The following is a 17,580-nucleotide window of genomic DNA, read 5'->3' as shown; positions in this document are numbered from 1 at the left end:
GGGAAATAAAAATGAACCAATTAACAGCATAATGTAACACCTAGTTTTTATTATTTAAGCATCTTCTGTAAAATGCTCATCTAAGTATAAACTATTATAGTATGACTTAATGCGTGAAAGTAGTATACCTTGACCTCTTGAGTTATCATCTAACAAATCAGTCTCCAAAAGGTCCATGCAAATTGAATTTGCATAGTTGGTTTTATCATTAACAGTCTTACCTTCAATGGGAAGTCCCAAAAGCATGTAGACATATTCTAACGTCATGGTACACTCACCGATTGGGAACCAAAATGTGTGTGTCTATGGACACCATCTTTCGCATAAAGCAAGAATGAATTTGTTATCTACGGACCAAGACAAAATCTTGCTTATATGACCAAAATCGACGAGTTCAACATAAGGTTGAATCATCGGGTCCATATGGACATATTCGTGGACTGGAGTCCAGAACCTTGAAACATCCTATAAAAGAAAGAACAAAAAACTTGACTAAGTTGGTATGTTAAAATAAAAGGGACTCTATTAAAACAAATAACAAAAGAAAAAAACTTACATAAGTTGATATGTTTGCAACCGTTCCTCTATGCGATTCGCCCTTGTGAGGATAAACATTTTGTCGGGGAAGAAAGCGATTGGTGCATATGAAACTACAAGAAGTTGTTGCAGATGAAATTGTAGAAGAAGTATTGTAGAAGAAGTAGTGAGAGTGATGGTGTGGAAAAAGTGTTGATGGTGTGGATGTATGTATAGGAAAATGAATGAGAGCATGAAAATTTGTGCTTGCATGTTATCTCCAATTGAATTGGCGCCCATGTGCAATTTGTACATGGTGTCGCCATTCAAATTGGCGCCTCCATATGGGCATGCATGCAAGACCTAGGTCTGATTGCTTGGTTTTGAGGTCTGCATGCATGCAAGACAAGGTGTCGCCAAATGGATTGGCGCTCATGTACAAGGAATGAATGGGGGCGCCAATTCAATTGGAGTGTGTGTCTGCATGTGTGACACGTGGTTGTCCTCTCTCTTGCATGCTGAACATGTCACTTCTTAGTAGCTTGCATGGTTGACACATCATTTCGGACTAGCTTGCACGTGCGACACATCACTTCGAACTAGCTAGCATGTGAGACACATCATTTCCATATTTAAGTGTCTTACTATCAACATCCAAGACACATTACTCACATTCATCTGCAGCAAGAAAATAGTTTTCATCTGCACAATATTATCTTCACCAAAATACAGTGTTAATGTTCACTGCAACGGTGAAACATACGAGTCTGAGTTATATGGTTTTTATTTTCGAAACACTGATACCATTAGACTTACGATCAAGAGAAATGCAACATTCTTGCATTTGGAAAAAAGAATACAATCTTGTATAGGATCGGGTATTGTGTCAAAGATCACGTATCAAAATCCAATATTTTTTTAGAATAGTCAATGCAAGTTTTTCCCGCTTAAGGTACGAGACGATGAAGATGTTGAATACATGTTTGTTAGTCATGAACATTCAGGCTGCAACTGTATTGAGTTGTACATTACTCTTCAACCATGTATACCGTCTCAGCAGTCTCAGATAACCAGTCAGGATGAATCTGGTAAATTTGATCCACAGTGGTCAAATGACGTCAACCCAGAAGCAGAAGCAGAAGTGGACGTCGTTGATGAAGAAGAAGAGGAGACCGAGATACAGGTTGATCACATGCTGAACAACGACATTGAAGATGATGATCAACCACCACCAACTCAACAACATCAAAATACAGCATAACCAGCAACAACAATGCATTTAAGGTTATGTCACACCACCATATAAATATTACAATGCATTTCAACACCATCGCAAACAAAATATTCATTTTCAGGTACTAAAACCAATTTTAAAAGAAAGTACACGCTCTCGGTTTTCTGACGCTTCGAACGACACTCGAATCGGACACTTGGAATAAAAGTTATGAATTTTTAAAAAAATTACAAAAATGCTCCTAGTGTAACCGGTTACTCCATTTCTGGTAACCAATTACACAGTTGCAAAAACACTTTTCTGCAACTTTTTCAAAATAAAAATCACTTAAAATTCGTCCCAAAACCCCATTTTTCTTACAAATCATTTATACCATATTTTAACACGAAAAAAAAATATTTTTCCAAAGTTCAAAATCCCAACTTATTTACACTGAAAACATTCATAACTCAATTCCGACTCTGACCCGAAACAACATCAATCACACAACGTTGACATCATACAATCCAACAAAAATTTATTATTCCAACAACAACAACAATTTCAACAATTCATCATTCCAACATCAGTCACAATATCATTATACCACACACACATAATTCAACAAGTAATTGATCAATTTAACAATTATCAATTATAACAATGATCATGAATATAGATAAGAAGAGTACAAAACCTACATGTCATAATCTACCCACCATCATAATGTTAACTCTTAGATAATCAGAACTCCACCTTTACCTTAGAGTTCCTAACAAGTTATTCTTTGACCTTCAATAATGGTGAATTCTCCTCTTGAGTCATAGCCCCTTCTTCTCCCTTTCTCAGTTTCTTCTCTTTTCTCCCAATTGGTATGTGTTCTTTGTTTCTATCTCACTATCCTCTTTTCTATTTTTATTATAACTTTTATTATTATTATTATTATTATTATTAATCTCACTAAATAGAATAATAACAAATAATAATACCTCTAATTATTTTATTAACTTATTACTATTATCACAAATTTTCACCTATTAAATAATAATAATAACTCACTCAATTAACTAATTAAATTAATATTCAACTAATATTAACTAATTAACTAAATAATAACTAATATAATTAATTAGTTTTACTAACCACGTCACCTTTTCTACACTTTTGCTCACACTTTCCAATACCTTAATTTCTATAATTCTAATGCAACTACCCCACACCAAGGGTAACACAACACATAAAAACATCAATCAACACAACACAACCACAACTATCATATAATTAAATTACGAAAAATAATTTAAATAAAATTGTGGCGTTACAACTCTCTCTCAATTAGAACATTTTCGTTCTAAAAAATTACCTGATGCGAACAACTCTGGATACGACTCTCGCATCCTGCTTTCCAACTCCCAAGTCATATTTCCTCCGGCAGCGCCTTCCCACACTACCTTCACGAGAGAAATCTCTTTGTCTCTCCACTGTTTTAGTTCTCGACCATCAATCCTTAAATGCAGAGCCTCAACTATAAGGTTATCACTCACCTGAAGATCATCCATCACAAACACATGCGGCGGATCTAGAACATACTTCCGAAGTTGTGAAACATGGAACACGTCATGTAAAATTTCCAAATTCGGTGGCAATTCCACTCTATAAGCAACATGTCCAACTCACCCGAATATCTGATACGGACCAATAAACCGAGGAGTAAGCTTCATCGACTTCAAAGCACGTCCTACACCGGTCACCGGTGTGACTCTCAAGAATACATGGTCTCCCTTTTGAAACTCAAGATCCTTTATCCTCTTATCATGGTAGCTTTTTGCCTACTCTGCGAAGCTTTCATCTTCTTCCGAATCAGCTTCACTTTCTCAGTAGTCTGTTGGACAATCTCAAGTCCAAACACTACACTCTTACCAGACTCATGGCAACACAAAGGTGTCATGCACCTTCGACCATACAAGGCTTAAAAAGGTATCATTCCAATACTAGAATGGAAACTATTATTATACGTGAACTCAAACAATGACAATTGATAATCCTAAACACCTCCTTGATCGAGAACACAAGCTCTCAACAAGTCCTTTAATGACTAAATGGTCCTCTCTATCTGACCATTGGTATGTGGATGATAAGCCGAACTCAACCTCAGCTTCGAACCCAAAGCTTCCTGCAAACTCTCCCAAAATTTAGAAGTGAACCTCAGATCTCTATCTGACACAATACTCAACGGAACTCCATGAAACTTCACAATCACACTGATATATATCTCTGCCAAGTTCTGCATAGAAAAACTGACGTTAATCGGAATAAAATGGGCCGACTTCGTTAGTCTATTAACAATTACCCAAATGGCATCATGCCCTCTCAAAGTATTTGGCAACCCCGTCACAAAATCCATAGAAATGCCATCCCATTTCCATTATGGAATATCCAACGGTTGCATCAACCCTACAGGTTTTTGATATTCAACCTTTTGATTCTGACAAGTCAAACAAGCATAAACAAACTGAGCCACATCTCGCTTCATTCTAGACCACCAAAAGATCTTCTTCAAATACTGATACATCTTAGTAGCTCCTGGATGAATACTTAGGCTACTTCGATGAATTTCTTCCAAAATCATCTTCTTCAACTCAACTTTGTTAGGAATACAAATTTTATCTCTGAACCTCAACACACCTTATTAATCCACTTTGAAATCATTACTTTCAGTCTGATTACTTCCAACCATCAAGTCCACCAACATCACATCCAACTTCTGACTCTTTTTAATGTTATTAAGAAAATCATTATTGATCTTCAGCATACCAAACATCACACTCTGCGGTGTCAGCTCAAAGACCAAACTCATGTCTCTGAACTGTTCAATCATTTCCAACTCTCTAACCATCATAGCAGACACATGCAAAAACTTCCGACTTAAAGCATCAGCCACAACATTTACCTTACCGGGATGATAATTCAAGCCAAAGTCATAATCCTTTAAGAATTTCAACCATCTGCGCTGTCTCATATTTAATTCCCTCTAATCAAACAAGTATTTCAAACTCGTATCATCACTAAACACTTAAAATTTGGAACCATAGAGATAATGCCTCCAAATTTTAAACACGAACACCATCGCATCCAACTCCAAATCATGTGTAGGATAGTTTCTCTTATGAATCCTCAACTTCCATGAAGCATGAGTCACAACCTTGCCATCTTGCATCAGCACACCACCTAAACCCATCAACGATGCATCACATTACACCATAAATGGTTCATTCGGTTCAAGTAAAATCAAAACCGGAGTTGTAGTTAACCTTTTCTTCAGCTCTATGAAACCGTTCTCACAATGAACATCCCACGCAAACGTTTTAGCTTTGCAGGTCAACTTAGTTAATGGAGGTTACAACTTGTAAAAAATTTCAATAAACCTGCAGTAATAACCAGCCAAGCCCAAAAAGCTTCTTATCTCTGTCACCAACTTCGGATCCTCCCTTTGTACAACTGCATCTACCTTGGATGGATCCACAACAATACCACCACCTAAAATAACATGACCAAGAAATCTAACCTATTTTAACCAGAATTAACACTTTGACAACTTACCATAAAGCTTATTCTCCTTCAACACTTGCAATACAACTCGTAAATGCTCAGCATGTTCTTCTTCTGATTTATAATAGATCAGAATATCATCAATAAATACCACAACAAAGCGATCGAAGTAAGTATGAAAGACACGATTCATGTACTTCATAATTACTCTAGGTGCATTATAAATATCGAACGACATCACAAAATACTCAGAGTGTCCATATCGAGTTCTAAACACCATCTTCTGTACATATTCATCCTTCACTCTGATCTGGTGGTAACCTGACCTCAAATTCAATTTTTCTAAACACAACTGCACCCACCAAATGATCTATCAAGTAATATATTCTCGGAAGTGGATACTTGTTCTTAATTGTCACTTTATTCAACTATCGGTAATCCACACACACAACCTCATGCTACTGTCTTTCTTCTTTACCAACAATAACAAAGCTCCCCAGGGCGATACACTTGATCTCACAAATCTCTTCTCTAGAAAATCTTCTAATTGTTTCTTCAACTCTTCTAACTCCGATGCATACATCCTGTATGGTGCCATAGAAACAGGTTTGGTACCAGGGACAAGATCAATAGAAAACTCGACCTCTCTCTCCAAAGGTACATCTAAAATGTCATCTAGAAATACCTCTGAAAAATCCTGCACTACCTGCAATTCATCAATCACTGCCTGACTCTTAGTAGATAACTCCGCGAACAGCACAAGCACATGAGTTTCCTCTTCCAAAAGCTCCTTCAACTCTCTAGCAGACAAGAAACCAACTTCTTCCTTCTCACAAGGAGTAAGAAACCGCATCGACTTGTTATAACAACTTATATGAACATGATTGAACTCCAACGAGTTCATCCCTAAGATAACATCAAGATTCTCCCATGGTAAGAAAATATGATCAATGCCAAAATATTTATCAAAGATTAACAGAGGAAACTTCAAACAAACTGAAGTAGTAGTCACCGAACCCTTGGCAGGAGTTTCGATAACCATTTTTCTATTCATAGAAGACACAACAAGGCCTAGCCTTTTCATATAGTTAGCAACAATAAAAGAATGAGTAGCACCAGTATCGATAATAGCAATCAAAGGCGTATTATTAATATAACATATACCTCTGATCAACTTGTCATCACTGGAAGTCTGAGTCCCCATCAGAGCAAACATATTTCCTCCAATTGTAGCTTGCTTCGGCTTCGGGCAATGAGTGTTGATATGTCCTGGTTCACCAAAGTTGTAGCAAGTCATCACATTCTCTTTGCAAACAATAACCAGATGTCCTGACTTCCCACACTTATAACACTTCTTCACATCATTCTTGAATTCACTGACACGATGACCCAACACACTGCACCTATAACACTTAAGAGGAGTAGGAGCACCTCTCCCACTTGGCCTCTTACAATCAGCAACTCTTTGTTTACCTTTATCAACTAGAGAATTATATGGCCTCCCACGGTTCAGATTCTGCTTTCCTCTTCTCTCACTCAACCCCTTGTAATGATCCGACTGAGCCTTACTATCATCCTCATAAATACTACAATTGTTCACCAACTCTGGAAACCTCTTGATATGTTGGTATCCAATCGTCTGCTCAATTTCAGGATGCAAACCATTCTCGAATTTGATACACTTCAAGAACTCATCTGTTACCTCACTGTAATGAGGATAGAACTTAGCAAGTTCCATAAATCAAGTAGCATACCCAGTAACCAACAAGTTACCCTGCTTCTGCTCCAGAAACTCAATCTCCTTCTTCCCATGAACATCCTCAGGAAAGTACTTTCTCAGAAATTTCCTACGGAACACAACCCAAGCTACAACTTCAGCTACAACATCCAACACCTGACGAGCATTGGTTCACTAGTCATCAACTTCCTCAGCTAGCATATGCGTAACCTTCTGTACTTCAAAGCAATCCATCAGTCTGAAAAAAATCCTCTTAATCTCCCTGAGCCAAGTCTGCACTCCATCAGGATTATACCTACCCTTGAAAGTAAGCGGATTGTTCCTCTGGAACTTCCCCAAATATCTGAACTCGTCATTCTCACCAGCATTAGGCTGATTCTGCACAACTTGAGCAACAGCCTGCAAAGCAACAACAATAGCAGTGTCGTTTGTCATACCCCAAAATTCACTCCACCCTTTGTAAGTTCATCTAGGTCACTAACCCTAGGCATTTGCATATCATGATAAGTGTTAGGGACCAATTAGTACTACTTTTCATATAATTTTATTGGTCCCTTTTACCATTTTTTATCTAATTACACACTTTTATCCTCACAATTTTGTATAAATGCAATTAAGTTTAAATGAGTATGTTTTTAGTAGATATTTCACATATTTGTTAGTTTTGTAGAGTTTTTGGACAAGAGAGCATCGGAGTGCATAAGCATAATTTGGAAGAAGTTTCAATAGAAATTTGGAGGCATAATTTGGAAGACCAACACTTGGGAGAATTATTGCATGAAGCTTGCAAGGCAAGGAAGCTGAATTGGCTTCAGTTCGCGCCGCGACCAGGGATGGCGCCGCGAACCTTGCGAAACCAGCAAGCAGTTTGTTTGGGCCAAGTGTTATGTTTTCAAGCCAGCTGTATTGTGACCGTTTTGTATCTGTTTTAGAGTGCTTTTCAGTTTTAGATGAAAATGAACATTTTAGGAAAGGTTACACTCTTTAAGAAAACAGAATGGAAAACATAGAAACATTCATTCCTAGATATACATATTGTAAGAGAAAAACAGAGTTTATTGAGTCATTGCATTTTGCTGTCCAAAATGATGATGAGGAGCTAAACCCCATTTTGTCAAGATTGGAGGTAGTAACTATTCCTATTTGTTTATGTATTTCATTTGACTCTTATATATGATAAAAGGTTATTGATGTATTGAATGATGTTTTTGCCCTAAGTTGAATATTTAGATTTGAATAGTTGTTGAGAAAGATTATTCAAGTCTTGACTTAAAATATACTTTCAAGTAGTGAATGAGTTGTAGAAATAGATTTATACACTACTCTTCTTTTGTATCAAACCTTAAAGATTGCTATATTGATAGTTAGGTAGAGAAATCATTTAACCATTAATATAGTGATTATCACAATATCATTTAGAGATAAATGATATTGAGAGGATACTTGAATATCATCAATAATCTTAAGTCTATATAGTTATCATAAGAAATCATAAGAAATTTGAATAGTGAACTCCAATCTTGCCAAACCTCTTACATTTGATTAAAACTATTTTATTGTTTTAGTGACATTTTACTCAAAAGATAACTTTTCAAACAAAACAACTTGGTTACATTTTGAACTTATAATAATTTGGATTATAGAAAGGCGGTAATAACAACCAATCTTTGTGGATACGATATTAAAATATTTGCCGAAAATATACTTTTCAACAATAAGCATTCATCGCATTTACATATTCATAATATCACAGTACATTCCACTTGCATCTGAAAAAAAAACATAAAAGCATGGATTCGAGAGTGTTATCACACAAGGCATGGAAGGAAGGTACGCCTTCAAGTTTGAGAACCATCTGGTCATTCATCGAGCTTCATTGGTTTGTGCAATAATTCGTCAGAAGGCTACTTGTTCACGATCTTCATGCTTGGACCAAGGTGCATTCATTCGAGGTGGTCACGATCTTTGGCTTGGTTAAGTGTTCATTCGCTTGGTTGGATTTAGCCTAGTAGCATGGCATATTTAATCTAGTTGGAAGGCACTGTGTTGTTCAGTCAAGTCCATTTTCATCCATTCTATCGAGTCATTATTCAAGTTCATTCCAGACAAGTCATTATACATCGTTTCATCAAAAATTGCACATTCCTACCTAAGTTGACTTTGGTCAACTGTTGACTTCTTGGTCAACCAGTTGACCAAAGTCAACCATCTAACCAAAATTTATTTTTCATCATCTTCCTATTTTTAAGCCCATTCCTCTTTTTTGTTTAAGCCTATTAGTCATTCAATTGTCCAATCTAATTCCAAACCATTTGTTTCTAAACCCAATTAAATCCACATTTTAAAACCAAATATCCATAAACCATTTGTCCATTCAAAATCCAATTTTCATATTTTAAATCCAATTTTAAAACCAATTTTTGTTCATTAGCCAAACCAAACCAAATTATCCAATCCATTATCTTAATTTCAATAATCTATAAACCCAATTAATCCATTTTTTTAAAGCCCATTCTAATTCATTCTTCCAAATCCAAATCCACTTGTCCATCCAATTATCAATTAGCCATGTACCAAGTTTATTATCCATTTTCTAAATAAAACAAAATCCCATTACATTTGGTTAGCCCATGAAGTCCAGATTACCCACTTGACCCACATCCAAAAACCAGCTTAGAAATATTCAACCATACTACATTCAACCTCATATTCATACTGTGGCGGTAAATTCGTGATCATCAAGCTATGGATAAGCTAGACATCAATTAAACCAGAGTCGCCGCCGCGCTTTTATTGTTTCCAAGGGAAAAGGGAAAAGTACGAACAAAACCCAAAAGATAAGAAGTTTTCAAATCAAAACTAATAAAATTCCAAAGATTACAGGTAAGGGGGTTGGTTACACAGAGGGAAGGTGTTAGCACCCAAAGTGTCCTAGGTACTCCTAGGGAGCCCTTTTTTGTGTGTACATGTGTTTTTGTATAAAATGATATTTGCAATAAATAGAATGTGGGGATGAGAAAAGAATTCATTAATTATATTTTTGTGTTTGACAAGACCTTCAGACTTATGCCTACGTACCAACACAAAATGAGGGATCAAAACCTCGTAGTTCGTGGTAACAATTTCAAAGTGAGTGCATTGATTTTAACAAACATTTAAGTTTCACAAAGGCACAAAGGCACCTAAAAAGGTTTGAATGAGGGTTAGCGTTTTTCGGCTTTTGAAAATTTAAGTTAAGTATAGTTAGGTTTATTTGCAAGTTTGTTTAAGAAAATAAGTTTGAAAATGCAATGGCATAAAACCAAAGTTTCTAATTTGCAATAAAGTCAAGGTTTAGAAAGCACAAGTGTAGATGTTTGATTGGCTGCATTTTATGTTAAAACACTAACTGGACTCTAATGTCTTGACTGATGTCATGACATGCTTTGTAGATGTTTGATTGGCTGCATGTTGTGTTAAAACACTAACTGTACTCTGATGTCTTGACTAATGTCATGACATGCTTAAGTAGTATGCTGCAGGATTAGCTAATACAGGATTTACTGAATGTCAAACTGGATGTTATGACATTCATCCCTGACAGGCCAGTTAGTTTTTCTATTATTTATCATAGGCTGATTTTCAGAAAACTAACAGCAGGCTAATTTTCTGTTCTGTTATGACAGTCATTCATGACAGCATTCTCTGAATGTTAAACTGAATGTTATGACATTCATTCCTCACAGGCCAGTTAGTTTTTCTGTTATTTATCTCAGGCTGATTTTCAGGAAACTAACAGCAGGCTGATTTTCTGTTCTGTTATGACAGTCACTCAATACAAGACTTACTGAATGTCAAACTGGATGTTATAACATTCATCCCTGACAGCAGATACTGAACTATAGGCTAGTTGGTTTTTCTGTTATGGTTCAGTATTTATCTCAGGTTGTTTTTCAGGAGAATAACAGACCTAGCACATAACCTATTGTCTGGATGTCAAACTGAATGTTATGACATTCATTCCTGACAGCAGATACTGACTTATAGGCCAGTGAGTTTTTCTGGTATAGTTCAGTATTTATTACAACTCAGTATTTCTTTCAGACTGGTTTTCAGGAGAATAACAGAGTTAGCATATGGCCTATGTTCTGGACGTCAAGCTGAATGTTGTGACATTCATTCCTGACAGCATATGCTAAAATGTAGGATGGTTAGTTTTTCTGTTTCAGTATTTTTCTCAGGCTATTTTTCAGGAATCCAACAGCTGAGCTAAAATCCAGGAAACTAACAACTGAGCTACAATTAATGAACCTAACAAATAGCCTATTTGTTAGCACTCTAATATGTGGAAATTAGGTTAACTTGCTTAACCTTATTTTTAGGAAATACAAGTACAAGGCCCAAGTGCTGCAATATAAAAGGATGGCAATCCTTTTTTCAGAACTTAGGGGTTTTAGGCGTGAAGCTTTCATTGTACCATCACTCTTCACTGCTGTATTTTATCTGTGTCTTGTATTAGGTGTATCTTGTGAGCCAAGCAATTATCACCTAGATGATTGTATTGGACTAGGGTGTTCATTGAGTTGTAAGTGTTGTGTCACTCTAAGCTTTTAAGCGTGAATGCTGTGTATCTTGATTAAAGCTGTTAAGCACAATCAAGAGTTGTTTGAAGTGTAACTTCATAATTGACTTTAAACTTATTTAAAGGTTATAATCACTGTGGTGATTGAGGGGGAGTGAGTAGGAACTCTGGTCTTAGTTTAGATTGAAATTGCATTGGGTAGGTATTAAGTGATATGATTAAACAGGTGGTTTAAGGCCTGAATTAATACTGCTAGTAATGGATTTCCTCCCTGACTTGGTAGCCCCCAGACGTAGGTGTGTGTGACACCGAACTGGGTAAACAATTCCTTGTGTTATTTACTGCACTTTAAATTTAAGTTCTGCATCATTCTTGTCTGCGCAGAATTGGATGTCATAACATCCAATGTTGATCTCTGTTGTGTCTTTGTACCAGATGGACAAAACTGGGTGTTCTTCCATTCTATGGTGATATAGTAGCAGATGTCGTGACATCTGTGAATGTGTGCATATCAGTACTGGGTTTTAATTTGTATAACTGTCTTGTTGTATTAGTAACAATGTTGGATCAGATGTCATTACTTGGAGTAGAACATCTGAACTCTGACTACACCAGAATTTCAATTGGTATCAGAGCAGGCATCCTGTTCTGTTTCTGGATGAGATCCATGGGTGATACTTTCTGGTATCTTGCAAGGAGTTATGTTAGTACTGATGTTGGAACCTGTGGAAGGTTCTGTGATTTCCCTGAATGGTCCCTTGAAGTAGGTGGATGGACTATCCATGACAGGAATTGTGTGTACCTGTCTCTGGAGGTTGGCAATTGGCCTTTGTGTGGGACATCTGTGCTAGTATTGAATCATATTCAAACTTGGTATGTTCTTGGAGGTTGATCTGGTGAAGTGTGTGTTCATAGGTTGAGTTGTATTATGATTTCCGCTGCATAATACCTGGAAAAACTCAAACTCTGATGTAGTTTCCCCTCATGTGGATGAAAGGCTGCTGTATTCAAGATTTCATCTTAATCTACTGAAGATGTCAAAGATACTTGAGTCTCCTCAAGTCCACTCATCATGGTAAGAATCACCTGATCACTGATTCTTTTACTCTCTTGGGTAGTGTATATGAAGACCTTGAAGACTTTCAAGGAGGGTTTGTTCCAAGGAGGTGGAACTAATGTTCTATGTGATGTTAGAACATGTTGTTCAACAAGTATGCAGCTACTGGTTGAAGAGCAAATGTTTTTAGGTGTTAAACAAAGGGATACTTTTGTTTGGAACCTACTCCTGACCTGGAAGAGGAGACATATGTGTGTGCTAAGTTGACAAGGGTAGGGTCAACTGTGTGTATGCTCAAGAAGGTCACTTTTAGAAGTCTGATCTCTAGAAGTGGAGCTGGTTGAGATGTGACATTGTGCAATTTCCTGCTGTTTGTCTTATTGCTGTAGATTGATCAGGGTTGGATAGTTGTTCCCTGAAGTACTATGTTGTGTTGGAAGACAAGTCCCCTGGATGTTAGAAGTCAATAATGGGGTAACCTGATTGCTATTTCATTTAAGAGGATTGGGACCATGAATCTTGTTATTCAAACACCACGCTCAGAAGTGGCAGTTCTTTCAAGGAGTGAGAATATGAAGATTCAGAGGTTGGTTGAGGTAGTATGCTCTGGCAATGCATATCTACTATTGACTGGTGCTGTTTTTTTTCCACTAGTACTTATGGTCAGCTGGAGTCTGATTGGTGTGATTGGAGTATGTATAGGTATAACTCATAGAGTTAGTTGCCACTGGTAGGGATGGTGTATGTCATGTTGAGACATTTGTGTACAATGCATGGATATTGGTGTGGAGTTTCCATGATTGTTAATTTAAGAGGGAGTTTTGGTTAACCTCCTCACGTTTGGTCAGCCTAGGGTCTGGTTGGCTAGTGACCTGTGTCACATGGGTTCTGGTTGTTGTGTGACACATTTGCAAGGAAGGATTCATCTCTCTCATTCCTAAGGGTGAATCTAATCTGGAAAGATTCTCAAAACTATTGAGGTGCTTGCAAGCAGAAGATGTGGACACAAGAAGAGTATTTTCAAAGTATTCTTATGGTGGAAGTATTTGAAAGGATAATTGGGAAAGGATTTAAGATCAATGTCTACTTGTGACAAGTACAAGTATTTAATTGATTATCCTTGGAGCTCCATATAACTGATGTTCTTAAAGATGTTGGAACATCTCTTCTTCAAGACCCTGTGCAGAATCACAGGAAGGATAGTACATTGGTTTATGATCTATCTCTTTGGTGGCAGCAAAAGCATATGATCTCTGAAAAGGTTTCCTGGCAAGAAACATGTTCAGCCTTGGTGTGTACAAGAAGAAGAAGACATCATAGTCTTGATGGTGGTTACTTGGATCAGTTTATTTCTGATCTAGGTAAGGAAGTGAATTGGCTAATGCACACTGTGGAGTTAAGAACAAGTGGCAGCATTCTTGACATCATGGAAACAACCTTGCTTTAGGAAGTGGAATCCTTGGTATAGCTGAAGGGTTAGTCTCTAACTGGTCCTTCTGAAGACTCATGCATCAGAGTGTCTGATGTTTTTGGAGAAGAAGTAGGGATTCATCAAGGTGTGAGCTTGGATGACTTAACTGCAAACCTGCAGGATGGAGGTTGTTTACTCAAACTTGGTTCCACAATCAAGTCTATGAGAGCGTTGAACTCTTGTTCTGTGTAGGGAGGAAGTTCTTTCAAGTGGCAGAAGAAGGAGCTGAATTCAACAGCTAGATGTTAAAACACAATGTTGTGACATTTGGTTCAACATCAGAATCTTAGTTGGTGAAGTGGCACATCAACTTAAGATAGAAGGGTCTATAGAGTTGTAGATTGGGTACTTCAAAATGATCGTTCTCATTGCAGTTCTTTGGAGTTGTTGGATGGAGAAGATGTTACTTGTTCATGTCTTAGAGAATCTAAGTTTTGTTTAACATGTAGCTTGAAGTTCAAGTCTCACTTGGAAGGTCAGAATATCTTTGGGAGAAGTCTGATAAACTTGGAGAGGTCAAAAAGTGGCATTTGACTTTTTCATATGAGGATTCATGAAGGAGGTAATCAACCAGTGGCATTTGGTCTATCTCAGAAGTGAGTTCGAAGAATCAAGATAATCAACATATGGCAGCTGATTATTCTTGAGGAAAGTCTGAGACAAATTACTTTTGAGCAGAAAAGTAGTAAGTTGAAGACAAAAGGAGGTATTTTCTATTCATCTCTTGGAGCTTGTGGTAGGAGTTCTGAGCTATCTATGGAAGATTATCTCTTGTAATGGGATGAGAATGTATATGTCCCAATTTGTGTCTGGTTTCTTTTGGATCAAGCTGGTGACTCAGTGATATCTGAAGATTATCAGATGGTGTTCTTTGTTATGTTGTGAAGGATGTCCTAACTAATGTTAGAACATTTTGTGAAGTGGTTTGCTGTTCTGGTTAGAAGAGAGATTGACACAGAGTGTGGATGTGTTCAGCCAAGAGGGTTGAACAGAGGGTGTGCTCTTGAAGACATGAAGATGCGTCTTATGTTTTCCATACATCAAGTGGTCTGGGTTCTCTTTGAATCAGGAAGTATGTGAAGGTCCAACTTTGGGGTGTTGGATATGTTCATGTGTGATCTCCAAGTTTCAAGAGGAGAGTTGGTTGTTCATGACAGGGGGAGTTATGTCTTTGTGTTGCAAGTAATCATCAAGCTTGTGGTCTATGTGTTCTCAGATAACAAGGTATGGTACCTTGTTAGTTATTGAGATGATGTGGTGTGTGTCAAGGCTGAGTGAGCAGAAGAATGTCTGACTGGATGTCATGACATTGCCTTGGACAATATTGTTATTTCCTTCTGAAACTTACAGTCATAAGGAAATATGGATGTGGTGTGTCTCATTATGATATATTAGAATGAGCCTGTGTGTTTGTGTGTCTTACTAGTTGCATCCTTAACTAGTAATTATGTTTTTGTTGCACAGATTTAGGGGGAGGAGAAGTACCCTTGTGCATGTGTGTAGTACTAGTAACTATAAAGCTAGTAATTATGTTGCTTCTACTGCTGTTTAAACTACTGTTATGTTATTTAACCGCTGATAGTTTACCTTGTGAACAAAAAGGAAAGATATATGTTTTAGCCAAAATTTTCCAAAGGGGAGCAATTTTGGTAAAACAAAGAGTGTTCACAAGATGTTATGTATGATGTCTTAACATAAGATATCCTATGTACCTGCTGGAGTTCAAAATCATGTTCATGCAGTATTTGTTTCAGAATGTCATACACAAGGTCATGGCATCTGATATGATTGTACTTGCTGGAAGTTATAAAAGGAATTATGGAATTATGTAGGAATTTTCCAGGATGTCAGACCCGATGTCATGACACCCTATACACAGAACATTCAGTGTGAATGTCTGGTGTTGTGTGATTGCACACTTAATGGCAATCTGTGTTTGATTGAAGATCTGATTTGTGGCTGAAATTCGTCACTCTAAAGCTGTGAAGCAAGAGTGTGTGTCTACTTGATCAAAGCTGTGAAGCAAGATCAAGTTGGTGTAGTCTTGATCAAAGCTGTAAAGCAAGATCAAGAGTGTGTATTCTTGATTGAAACTGTGAAGTAAAATCAAGTGTGTGTTTCTGAAATTTGCTTGTAATTTTATTTTTGTTGGTCTGTAAGATTAAGTGTAGCTTTGGCAACATTTTTGACAAAAAGGGGGAGTAACAAATGTACCCCAGGACAACAAATTTCATTGAAGGTCCTCTAAACAAGAGGTTATGGTCTGCTGTTGTTTGAAGTTTAACTTCTATGAGTGCTGAGTGTATTAGCTAATTTAAATTCTCTGCTAGGATGTGTGTTTTCCGCTGCTGTGAACTCTGTTGTGATGCCAAGTTGTTTTAGCCAAAAATTTGCCAAAGGGGGAGTTTGTAGATGTTTGATTGGCTGCATTTTATGTTAAAACACTAACTGGACTCTAATGTCTTGACTGATGTCATGACATGCTTTGTAGATGTTTGATTGGCTGCATGTTATGTTAAAACACTAACTGTACTCTGATGTCTTGACTGATGTCATAACATGCTTAAGTAGTATGTTGCAGGATTAGCTAATACAGGATTTACTGAATGTCAAACTGGATGTTATGACATTCATCCCTGACATGCCAATTAGTTTTTCTGTTATTTATCACAGGCTGATTTTCAGAAAACTAACAGTAGGCTGATTTTCTGTTATGTTATGACAGTCATTCATGACAGCATTCTTTGAATGTCAAACTGAATGTTATGACATTCATTCCTCACAGGCCAGTTAGTTTTTCTGTTATTTATCTCAGGCCGATTTTCAGGAAACTAACAGCAGGCTGATCTGTTATGTTATGACAGTCAATCAATATAGGACTTACTGAATGTCAAACTGGATGTTATGACATTCATCCCTGACAGCAGATACTGAACTATAGGCTAGTTGGTTTTTCTGTTATGGTTCAGTATTTATCTCAGGCTGTTTTTCAGGAGAATAACAGACCTAGCACATAGCCTATTGTCTGGATGTCAAACTGAATGTTATGACATTCATTCCTGACAGCAGATACTGACTTATAGGCCAGTGAGTTTTTCTGGTATAGTTCAGTATTTATTACAGCTCAGTATTTCTTTCAGACTGGTTTTCAGGAGAATAACAGAGTTAGCATATGGCCTATGTTCTGGACGTCAAGCTGAATGTTGTGACATTCATTCCTGACAGCATATGCTAAAATGTAGGATGGTTAGTTTTTCTGTTTCAGTATTTTTCTCAGACTATTTTTCAGGAATCAAACAGCTGAGCTAAAATCCAGGAAACTAACAACTGAGCTACAATTAATGAACCTAACAAATAGCCTATTTGTTAGCACTCTAATATGTGGAAATTAGGTTAACTTGCTTAACCTTATTTTTAGGAAATACAAGTACAAGGCCCAAGTGCTGCAATATAAAAGGATGACAATCCTTCTTTC

This window comes from Lathyrus oleraceus, chromosome 6 (genome assembly GCF_024323335.1).
Source record: "Lathyrus oleraceus cultivar Zhongwan6 chromosome 6, CAAS_Psat_ZW6_1.0, whole genome shotgun sequence".
Taxonomy (NCBI): Eukaryota; Viridiplantae; Streptophyta; class Magnoliopsida; order Fabales; family Fabaceae; genus Lathyrus; species Lathyrus oleraceus.
Note: the sequence above shows the minus strand (reverse complement) of the source record.